This window comes from Lactuca virosa, chromosome 5 (assembly GCF_052849685.1).
Source record: "Lactuca virosa cultivar CGN04683 chromosome 5, Lactuca_virosa_CGN04683_v6, whole genome shotgun sequence".
Lineage (NCBI taxonomy): Eukaryota > Viridiplantae > Streptophyta > Magnoliopsida > Asterales > Asteraceae > Lactuca > Lactuca virosa.
In genome coordinates, this window is record NC_136430.1 from 113,581,876 (window position 1) to 113,595,059 (window position 13,184).

A 13,184-nucleotide genomic window follows, 5' to 3' on the forward strand; every position below is an offset into this window, starting at 1 on the left:
ATATATATATATATATATATATATATATATATATATAGACAAAACTTCAAAAATGGTCGGTGTGGTTTCCGAAAATCTGAAGTTTGGTCCCTAATTTACAAAAACCTCACGGATCGTCCCTGTGTTTTGAAAACTTTTAACATGTGGTCCTTCCGACTCAATCCGTTAGCATTTCACCGTTAACTTATTTTTCAATATTATATTGCAGGGGTAATTTCGTCATTTTAGTTGTAACCTTCTCTCTTTAATATGAAATGATTACCTATTGTTTGCACGTTAACTCACTACCCGTCCCTCTCCCAAGAAGATAACCAGTTACATTTGTAATCATCGGGTTCATTCCCATCGTAGAAGCAAGAACAGAAATTGGGATTTAGGGTTTAAGCTGAAGGAATTGCAATGGTGCTATCAATATGGTGTTTTCGAGAAAAATTTGCAACCGTGCAGGACTTAGGAAAAAGATACGGTACGATACTACAACAAAACTTGTTTTTTCTTGGTCGATTATGTTCACGTAGAGAAATCCTTGACTTAACTCTTTCTTTTTTTGTGTTTGCAGAAGGATATGGAAACTATTTCACGTTGAAGATACACTACAGTGGTGTCTTCACCAAAGCACCTGGAAGGAAATACGTTGATGGTGTTGTAGCATATGTAGATGATGTTGACACTGATTTATTTTCAGTTCATGAGCTTGATGACATGGTCCGAGAACTAGGGTACAAAACTGAGCAAACCCTTTACTACCATTTCTGTATCCCTGAATACCCTTTTTAGACTATGGCTTAATGCCTTTAGGTAATGACCAAGATGTACTTAAAATGATATCATATGTCCCTAAACACAGACTTATAAGGGTGTATATTGAAACTGGTCAGATAAGGGTAGCTAGTTATTACAAGTCTCCTTCTAAAGTTGTTATTGAAGAGTTAGAGCCTGATAGTGTGTCACCTGAAATGAATAGAAAGAAGCCTTGTAGGAGAGAAGCAGGATCATGTAGTAGAAAGCTTGATCTGAACAAGTCTATGAACCCTGATTATGAGCAGTCACAAGTATTAGATGTTGATGAAGGGCATGATTACTCAAAGAGTATTATACCATTTATAAGGTCACAAGCTAGCAAACAAAGTCATGTCATTCAAGAGGAAGTGGTCAATCATGAAATTGAAACTCAAGAAGAAATGATCACTAGTGTAGTTGAAACTGAAGAACCAGTGGGAACTTACCATGTACAGGAACCAAGCTGCCAAGCTGATGATGTAGCTAATACTGCAACAGTTGATGACTTTGAACCATTTGTAGAGGATTTTTCACTTTATGCTGATTATGATGCTGAGTTTAATGTTCAAAATTCATTTGAACAACAACCAGAAGTGGATTATCTAGAAGGTATGGTGAGTGATGATAATGGAGAGGCTTTCTATTCTAAGAGTGGCCATGGTTCTGAGGGTAGTGGAGATGACTCTGATGACAGTGAATACAATGTGGACGAGTTTAACATACAATTTGATGTAGATGTAGACATGAGTGAATTCCATAATGCCGTTGATATAGATGAACATGGAATCTTAAACAATCATTCAAAAGATGAAGGGAATGACATGGTTGATGATGAGTTAGAAGTTATTGCGACTGATGATTATCAATTTATTGTATTTCATGAAGATGATAGGAAGAGACTTCTAAAAGAGTTGAGTAAGTCAAGTACATGCTCACATGGAGAGGTTCATGTAAAACCATTTCAGATTGGCCAGGTCTTCAAAACCAAGCGTGATGTTAAAAACTACATGAACTCACATGCTGTAGCAACAAGGAGGTCTTTATACCTAGCAAAAAATGACAAAATCCGGATTAGGGTGAAATGTAAAGGTGTTGTAAGTAAGCCATCCAAAGTAGTTGATTGTGGTGGGCCCTCAACTAGAAGTAAGGCAAAGTGCAAGGGTAAAGATGTAATTGCCAATAAAGGTACATGTCCATGGGCAGTCCAAATATCGAGGGCTAATGAAAATTAGGATTGGTTGGTGAAAACAGTACAAGATGAGCATAAATGTTTGCGAACAAGGGCGGTTAAAGCTTGCACTTCCAGATACGTAGCAAACTTAATTGTTCAACAAATCCAGAGTAACCCTAGAATTCCAGTGAAAGCTTTACACGAAGAGTTGTGCAAGAAACTAGATCTAGGAATATCATTACAAAAGGTTGCTAGGGCAAAGACAATGGCTGAACGTATCATTAGTGGGGACTACCAATTACAATATGGATTTTTGAGGGATTATGTGTTGGAGCTACTAAACACTAATCCTGGTACAACAGTTCGGATTGATGTGTATCCAGAAGCCTCCCTGTCTATTACCACAAGAACTTTTAGAAGAATATATGTCTGTCTGGGTGCATTGAAGTTGGGATTCAAAGCTAGGTTAAGAGATTTTCTAGGCCTGGATGATACTTTCATGAAAGGCCCTTACCTTGGGCAAGTGTTAACTGCTGTAGGGTTGGACTCAAACAATGGCATATACCCTGTAGCATATGAAGTGGTAGAGACAGAATCAACAAGTAGTTGGACCTGGTTCTTGGAACTGTTAGGAGAAGATTTGGATCTGGGAGCAAATTCAAACTTTACATTCATTTCTGATAAACAAAAGGTATGTATCACCTAACTTTTTTTTCTTAGTACTATTTCTAGATACATTTGGGTAACAGATGTTGCATACATTGACTTTTGTTTAGGGAATAATACCAACAATTGAGAAGGTATTCCCTAGTGCAGAACACAGGTTCTGTTTGAGGCATATCCAGGAAAACATGAAGAAACAGTGGAAAGGAAAAGACTTAAGTGACCAGCTTTGGGAGTGTGGTAGAGCAACAATAGTCAATCATTTTAACAGAGCAATGGATGAGTTGAAGAAGATCAATGAAGAGGCTCATGCTTGGGTGTGTAAAATCCCAGCAAACACATGGGCTAAATCTCACTTTAGTGGTACGTTTGTAGAAATTTATTGATAAATGTTAATCTTCCCTGTTGTGTGTTTACTATATGTGTAATTGTCTTCTCTTAATATCTATTATTTAGGAAGGGCACACACTGATTGTTTGTTGAATAACCTTTGTGAGGTATTCAATTCTAAGCTAGATGAAGGTAGGGATAAACCTATTATCACTTGCTTAGAGTATATTAGAGAGTATCTCATGAAGAGGTTATGTGTGGTGCAAAAGGAAATAGATAAGTGTGAAGGACTTCTAACCCCTACTGCAACTATAGTGTTTGAAAAGATTAAAACTGATGCAGCTAAGTATGTGGCTAAATACAATGGGGCAGGAAAGTACCAAGTGGCAAACACATGGCAAGATCAGTATGTGGTAAACTTGAATGACCAAAGTTGCAGCTTTAGGTTTTGGGAGATTACAAGTTTCCCATGTAGACATGTTGTTTGTGCTATATGGGACAAAACTGAAAATGGTGAAAATGCCCCACATGTTGATGAATGGGTCCATCCTTGCCATAGGCTATCAACATGGAAAGCCATGTATTTCAACAAAATTGATCCATTGAATGGACGTTCAATGTGGCCTAAAAGTGACTGCCCATTCACTTTACTTCCACCAAAACATAAAACACAGGTTTGTATTTCAAGTAGACCAAATATATAGTATACATGTGAACATGGAATGAATTCAAATTTAACTATAGTATATCAATATGTGTAGGTTGGGAGGCCTAAAAAGAAGAGAAGGAGGGGTGTTGATGAGCCAAACAACCAAGCTGGTAGATTGAGTAGGAAATATCTGGCAGTCACTTGTTCAAAGTGTCATAACAAAGGGCACAATTCCAGAACATGTAAAGGGCAGGGAGGCAGTGGTGAAGTTGGAGGGGGCTGAAAACTATTTTTAGTAGTTATTCGGATGCTTGTGTTGTAGGTCTTTTGAAACTTAAGTCATGTGTACTTGTTTGAAGATGTGTTAAGAAGTTGAAAAGTTTGCATGTAATGCTTGTGTTGTAGGTCTTTTGAAACTTAAGTCATGCTTGTGTTGTAGGTCTTTATTTGTTTTGAAACTTAGTATGATGGTTGTATTAAGAACTGTAAAACTTTGCATGTAATGGTGTGTGTCCACATTTTGGTAATGAATTAATCTATTTTGTGTACTACCCTTCACAGATCAATTAATAACATTGTACATTTCAATTGCAAATCAAAACCATCTTAAAGATGCATTTACAATACACTTAACAATTGCATTTCAAAAACATTCAAGAAATTGAACAACCAACTATAACAAACTTAATTCCATTACCATTACCATTACCACTCCATTACACATTAATCTGATACATAAACCAAATACAACAACACCAATTCCAAAACCCCCTACATAAACTGAAAGCAAAAAAAAAAACCCTATTCGATAAAAATGAAAAAAAAACCCCTGCAACGGTTACAAACCAAAAACCAAAACTCCATTACCATCCAAACTTTCACAAGATACTTAGAGATTAAAATAAAACCAAAAAAAGAACACCCATGAACAAAACAACATCAACCGGTAGTTACACAATTCTGCACTCACAATGGCAACCCTCTCTTCCAATCGGTTCATTGATCTTATCAAACCTGGAATCACCACTAATGCCCTAGCACACATAGGAGGATCAGACCATCGAAGGAACCCACATCTTGTACAGTTCCAAAATTGTCTTCCAGGGTTACGATCCGTCCATGAAGTGATATTCATTGCTTCATTCCCACATCTGCAAGTCATCATCTTTGAATCAGAAGCGATTGGGTGTCGTAAAGGGTGCAACGGTCGAGCAATAGTGGAAGGGAGAAGAGAGATGACGATCGTAGATAAAGGTGAAGGGTTTGCCCAAAAATCGGACATGCAATTTCTTTTAAAGAGATAAGGTTACAACTGAAATGACAAAATTACCCCTGTAATATAATATTGAAAAATGAGTTAACGGTGAAATGCTAACGGAGTGAGGCGGAAGGACCAAATGTTAAAGTTTTGAAACCACAGGGACGATCCGTGAGGTTTTTGTAAATTAGGGACCAAACTTCAGATTTTCGGAAACCACAGGGACCATTTTTGAAGTTTTGTCATATATATATATATATATATATATATATATATATATATATATATATATATATATATATATATATATTAAGAACTAAATGTGTACAAAAATATTAAGGACTAAATATGTACAAAGTGAGAAATATGTTACCCTATTAAGACATTTTTACCGGCTAACTTGGAGTAACCGGTCATAAGGACTGAATGTGTACAGTTTAATAAGTTGAAGGGATAAATGTGGACGAAAAAAAACTCAGTAACCAAATATATACAAATCGAAAAATATATTACCCTTTTAAGCCATTATCATTTTTTCCCTTTTCATGTATTTCTTAATATATAAAAATATATCATAAAAACATATATGATTTTTAACAAACTAATGATTAAATGTATGTTATCAATACATAAGTTGTTCCAAACATATTTGGGTCCAAGATAGAAAAGAAAAAAAAATCATTTAACGACAAAACTTAATTAAGATGTACTAATTTTTATATATACTTCTTATACCTTTTTAGTTACAAAATTATAAATAGTATATGAAATCAACACTTAAAAATAAATAACCCAAAACCATAAATAAAGACTCAAAGAAATTTTGTATTAAATATTAAATTTATAGTAAATTCACATTTTCAAACAATAAATGATTTGCATCTTCTTATGTAACGTCCGTGTTTCTAGGCTAGACACTAATGATGATGTAATAGTCTAGGTCAACCTTTGTAACTTGTTTTGAAATAATAAGATGTATTATTTGATTATTATGTGTTTTATGCTTAATTATTATAATTTGATGAATTAAGAATAAAAATAAGCGTCGAAAATAAATATTAGATAAAACCAATATCTGTGAAGGAAGTTGTAGTGGTCGTGACAAGGATTCCGGATATATAAAGAATGCCGAAATCCGAGTTATAACGAAGAAGTTATGACCTGTTGAAGTTTCGCGACAGAACCGGTACGCCACTGCGTGACGTAAATAGTGAATTTACGATAGAACGATTTTTAGCCTTAGTAATCTAAATAAAAGTCGTAGTGTTCGTTAAACCGAGAGCGTGCATAAAAAGAACACCTAAATCTGACTTCGTATGAGGAAGTTATGATTTTTCTAAGTTTCAGCTTAGCAGTAGACATCTAAAAACTCGAATTTTAGATCGAGTGATTTTTAGCCGACACAACTTAAACGAGAATCGAAGATCTCATCAATAGTAGTACAACGGTAAAAAGACAGATGAAAACGGACATTGGATGAAGAAGTTATGTATTTTTAACGGATTTTCTTGTCCCGGTATGTTAAAAATAATAATATTAAAAATAAAGTCAAAATTAGCCGACGTAGTCTAAACGAAAGTTGTAGAGCATAATTTTACCTACGCGTGCATATAAAGAACGTCGAAAACGGAGCTCGTATGCGAAAGTTATGGATTTTAGAAGTTCGGGACACAAAATTCAAGAAAATCACTAAAACCGAGGAATTTCGCATGGTCAGACTTCGGCCACGTCACCCTCGCTCGCAGCATGCCGCGTGTCCGAAATTGATGAGTCATCCGAGGCCAGCTGTTGACCCATGTCGCACCCTCCTCGCACCGAAGGCTCGGTCCAATCCGAGACCGACGCGTGTCTCGCCACCTGCCCTGCCCGAAGCTCGCCACCTGCCTCCCTCGGATGCGAGCCACGTGCTTGCTTCTCCTTCCTTCGGATCCGAGGCTCGCACCTATATATAGGAGGTGCGAAACCTCCCGAGTAATTTTGGAAAATACTCACTTTTTCACTCCTAAACCCTGTTTTAAGCTACTTAGCATTCCCCAAAGCCCCGGGATCATACCCAAAACCCGAAACATGTTCCGGAGTTCCCGAAGAGCACGAGAAATTTATCTTTTCGGTTTGAAGCTCAACCCTCGCAAGACCCGTTTTTTTTTCATTAAAGCTCCCGGTTACATCGGAAACGATCATTTTAAGAAACGAAGTGCTGCCCGATTATCGTTAAATAAAATGAATGTGTAGTCACTTTCATCTTACACATAGATATGAAATATCTTTTTTATAAAATATGTGTTATGTGTAATTATATTGTTTGTATATTTGAAATGAGTGTTGAATAGATATTTTATACAAGTTTTAAACTGTATATTTATTTGATCTACAAATATGTTGGGTAAAACATGGGTAGATGAAATAGTTGATGTGTGTTAAAATGATGAGAGGCCTCGATGTTGTTGTTGTTGTAGTCATCTAGCGGAGTATAGATGACGACCATAGACCTTTCTAGACAGTCCAGTGGAACACTAGCAGGTTCGCAACCTGTAGGTGTTGGTGAACTATATGTTCATTGGTGTACTCCATCCCCCTCATGGTTGTCTTATTTGACATAAATTGCTGAGGAATCCCTAAAGCAGTGTTGTCACCCCGATGAAAATCCTTAGACTAGGTCCCTTATGATAGGTGTTTAGGGACGTAAAGTGAGGATAACGGGAATGAGTAATCAGGGTTATTGTTGGTTGATGAAATTAATAAATTTATTTTTGGTTGATGAATTTAATAAAATTATTATTATTTGTGTGTTGAAAACCCTATATGCTCACCAGGCTCCCAAGCCTGACCCACTCAGCTTTTTATATTACAGGTAGTGGACCCCGAGCATAGTCGGATGATGATGAGAGATTTTTGGATTATAGGCCAGTAGTTGTAAATAACTATTGTAAGGCTTATAATGTACTGTTTATGCTTTTGATCTGTATCGGAACATGACATCCCGAGGTTTTGATATAAAATGAAAATATATATTTCTTTAAGAAATTTTTTGATAAATTTTTATCATGTTTTGTTTTGGGGACAAATTCCGCAACATCTTTTAAAAAGATTACGTTGATTTTATTTTAAAAGCATAAATTAAATCGGTCTTTTCTGGCTGAGAAATTTGGGGATATCACATCTTAAATGGTTCAATTTCAATAAATGACTTTATAAAATTTTGTTGATGGATACTCATAATCGTTTACAAAGAACGTATTCAAATGCTTCTTGTCAACATATACTATAAAATAACTACTATAAACAAAAATGATACACCTTAATAAATAAGTGTTTATCCTTTTCAACTTATGTATTATCCAAATTTAAACAAAATTTTGGATTTTAGAATAACATCAAAACTAATTATATCACTTAAAACTTACATGCTTACCACACAATTCCAATCTTTTAATTTAATAAACCAGTTCACAAGAATGGTTTGATAAGCATGAATGTTATTTGTTTTGAATCATAACAAAAACTGTATAATCCATTTTTCAGGTATTATTTTCCGAGTTTAATTTAATTAAATCAAAATAGTTGGGGTTTGGCTTGGCCACGATGTGGTGATGGAGTGACCACAACGTGGTATCTTTGACTCGAAGAACGCACATTCGCGAGGCACCACGACTTGGTGACGACTGGGGTTCAAAATCCTAGATTTCGGGATTGTTGCCCTATTTAAAGACACTAGCTCTTAGGGTAGATTCATTTGGCAACCTCCATCTTTTAAGAAAGAATCCCACACAAACCCTAGCCTCCTTTGTGTGAAGCCATTTTTGTGAAGGCTAAAGAAAGAAGGAGTTCATCTTGTGGCTTGTGAGCTTGGTTCCAATTTAGATCCAAAGTTTACATCATATTTCTGAACTTGTTGGAGGCATAAAGTCTCTACCTTGCTCATTACTTTTCTAGATCTTGTTCTAGGTCACTTTATGAGCTTTTTAGTTAAAATCTTCTTGTCCATGGAGTTTGAGTGAACTCCAGAGCCTTTGAGTGCATGATTTTGTTTCTGGACCATGGTGTTGGTTGGAAAAGGGACTTGCACGACTTAGTTTGGTGTCCATGCAATTGGTGCAACCATTAAGAACTTAGGCTTAAAGATCTTGGCTTCTTGGAATGTTTTAATGGATAAAGTTGAAAACTTTATCCATCAAGACCTTGAGAGGGTTCAAATTTGAGATTTAGAGCTCTTGAAGTTAAGGGTTAAGAGATTAATCAATTATGTTGTGGAATCTAATTCCCACGACATGGTACTCTGCTTGCCACAATGTGGTTATTGGTACCTCAACGACTATTTTGTCGTGAAGCTGCCGCAGCGTAGCCAATGGGTGGCCATGACATGAAGGTCAACTAGCATTGACTTGGACCGTTGAATTTGACTTTTGACTTTTTAATCTGGTTGACTTTTGGTCAAATTGCTGGTTGTGACAACCCGTGAGTTTCTATCTTGTAAAGTCATACTTGTATCTGTTACCTTTTAGCCTCGCTAAGGGTTATTCTATGGGTTTTTAAGCCTTGTACACTTAGGATTTGATACTAAGAAGTGTGAGTAATGAATCTATGGAATGCATTCGAGCCAAGAACATCAACAAGGGATGTTCATGGCCACAAACTAGGTTCACGGCCGTGAACCCATGTTTGGCCGTGAACCCCTCACTACACATATAGATTCCCTTCATTTTTCTTGGTTTCTCACATACTTCAGCCAAAAAATCTCAAAATCTCTCAAGTATCATCAAGGGAAACCCTCCCTTCTCTTAAAAAACATAAGTGATTCACCCCTATTTACTAGTTAAGCTTCATATACAAGTGAAACCCTTTGATAACATCCTTGAATTCATCACTTTTCCTTCAAGATCTTCAAATCACCATCTTTTCCACCAAGAACACCAAGAACACACACTTGTTCTTGGGCCGTGAACACCTTAAAGACTTCCTATAAGTAATTATCTTATTTCATCTTCTTGTTATCCATTAGAAACACTAGCATCCCCAAGAAAGAAACACCTATTTGGCATGATTCTTCAAGAGTTCACAGCCGTGAACCCTTCATTGGGCCGTGAACCCTTCATAGGATCATGGTTTGGCCGTAAACCCTTCTTAAGACCAAGCTTGGGCCGTGAACACTCCTAAGGCTGTGAACACTTCCTTGTGTGGCTGTGAACTCCCTTCAATCAATCATATGTGATTGTAACACTTCATTGCAACTGTTTCCTAGTTTCTAAGGTTGTTTACCTTAGCATGTTAGTTGTTATATACACTAATTGTATACATATATGTGTCATTATATGCTTAATAGGATCCGTTTGTGATCGAGACTTCACTTAGCATACTTAGGATCCTATATCAATCTTTCATTCGAATCACTCACTACAGGTGAGTTCATAACCCTACAACTACACTTTTAAATGCTTTTAAATGATTTTAGGGGGGGGGGGATACAAGTATAACACAATGAAATTGTGTTAATCATTTACATGTGAAAACAACATCCAAAAGGATTTCTTATACTCAAACTTGTTGAAAAACTCTTTTAAAGCTTTTATAAACTTCTTTTATATCAAACCATATTCGTCTATCTATTTACGTATAAGTATGCTTTAACAGACTTAGGACTATTGCTAGATACCTTGACTCCTGTTCCTTGTTTGGTTATGGGCTCGGGGTAGGATCACTAGTCCGAATGTCGGTTGAATCATAGTTATACTTATTGAATAGATATGCGAATATTAAACCCATTTTAAGGATTATACTTAACTTAGTTTCTTGGTAAGTAATTGAGTCTTTTCTATACATCAGTAAAAGTCAAACAATCATACTAGTAAACTATAATAGGTATAGTTTAGTGGATTACTACTTACTATTTCTAGAACAATGAAACTTACAAGAGTCAGTTCATACATGAGTCAGTTCAAACATACTATAACTAGAACAAGAAGGAACATACTATAATAAGAAAAGAAGGAACATAATATAACAAGAACAGAAGGAACATACTATATCAAGAACAGAAGGAACATACTATACACTAGAATAGGAAGGAACATACATACTAATACAAGAACAAGATAACATTAATGTGAGCCACTAATTCATGGCATGACAATATACTGTTGTGTCACGTTTTGTAACCAGAGTCTCCTAGAGGGAGACAGTGAGTTTGTGTATAGATCTATACGGGATTGACCATCCTACACCTTGCTGGTAGCTACAGTGGGACCTGCAGGTCTACGGGTGACAAATGTCATGCCATTTTGATGTTTTTGGAACGTCGTGTTTTATACTAGTCAATCAAGCATGATTATAACCTCATCACATTTTACCTTAATTAAACAAATTGGTTTTAAGGTAGTTAGTACTTCAGTAGTTACTTGATACAATACTACTGTACATCTTCATTTTCCCATTACATTCATATAGTGATCTTCTCACATAAAAAGTAATGTAAACTATTTTCTGCTAATGATAGTCATATACTTGGGAAAACACTCATTTTTACAAAAGTACAAACATACAAAACAGTCGAGTCTTGGTAGAAGACTACTTTCCATTTTAGTAGAAAATATAGGATTTTCTAGGAAGTATTCAAACATTTACATCAAAACACTTACAAACATTTTCATCAAACTAATGCCAACATTTGACACAAAAATACTTATGAACTCACCAGCTTTTATGCTGATCTACTCTTTCAAAATAACTTGTATTCTCAGGTCACCAGTAGGCAGGTACACTGGACCAGGTTTTGAGAAGACGGAGCATGTTCAAGACTCGTCTTTTATTTTGATATTTATATTTTTGGTGTCTTACAAATACATTCAGAACACACTTGTATTAACTATTTTATTAATGCAATGGATGATGCTGTTGATTGTTTTACTATTGTGCATTGTGATGATACTGAACATGACGTCCTTTGCCCCCGAACGTTTCTGCCGTTCTGGTTTGGGGGTGTGACAGATTGGTATCAGAGCTTTGTTTATAGTGAATTGAGTATATCAACCCTGTTGAAAAATGTTTTTATATGTGATGATCGACGAGGCACAAATTCTCACATGGGTTTTTGTTTTCATCTGAACCTCCTAACCTTATGTCCCTTGATTGTTTAAAATCGTCAATAATGAAATAAAATCGAAGGAAATAAAGTTATATACATTATGAAAAGTAGGATATTTGAACCTTCACTCCAATTGAGAATCAATATGACTTAAAATCTTCATCGAGCATAAGCATCTGAAAATTAAGTCAAGAGAAGATTAATCACAAGGTTCTATAAAAGCTTATTATGACAAGTCTTTTATTAAATTTTTTTTTTGAAGATTTGTTTTTCTGAATGTTTTTGGAAATATTGGTTATTTGAATGTTTTTGGTATTTTTGAAAGGAAAGCAATTTTCAATTGTTTTTGAATTTTCCTTTTGAATGAAAGTAAACACACTTTTGTACAAACAAAAAGTAAAAGTTTAAGGATGGATGTTATCTGGATTTAGCATTCCTAGACGGCCTAGGAAGTATTGAAACTTTGTTTCATCGAGAGCCTTAGTGAAGACATCGGCAATTTGATCTTCGGTGTTGATGAAGTGCAATTCGATATGACCCTTTTGAATGTTGTCTTTGATGAAATGATATCGAATGTCGATGTGCTTTGTCATGGAATGGTGAACGGGATTGTGAGAAATGGCAATTGCACTGGTTGAGTCACAAAATATGGGAATTTGTGAAATTTTGAAGCCATAGTCTCGCAGTTGAGTTTGCATCCATATGACTTGCGAACAACAGCTGGCGGCAGCGACGTATTCAGCTTCTGCTGTTGATGTGGATACACAAGTCTGTTTCTTTGAAGTCCAACTCACTAGTCTACCTCCTAGGAATTGACAGCTACCAGATGTACTCTTTCTATCTAACTTGCATCCTCCATAGTCTGAGTCGGTGAAAGCGTTCAGCTGAAAATCGGATTTAGCTGGATACCAAAGGCCAAGTTTGGGAGTGCCTTTTAGGTATTTGAAGATGCGTTTCACAGCAACTACATGGGATTCCATAGGATTTGCTTGGTATCTGGCACAGACACATGTAGAAAACATGATGTCAGATCTGCTGGCAGTGAGGTATAAGAGTGATCCGATCATTCCACGATATCTTTTCTGATCAACAGGTTTGCCATTTAAGTCTGCATCGATTTTGTATCCAAAAGCCATTGGGGTTTTTGCGGTATTGGATTTGTCCATTGAAAAGCGAGTGAGTAGGTTTTTGACATAATTCTCTTGGTTGATGAAAATGCCATCAGTTGACTGTTTGATTTGAAGTCCGAGAAAAG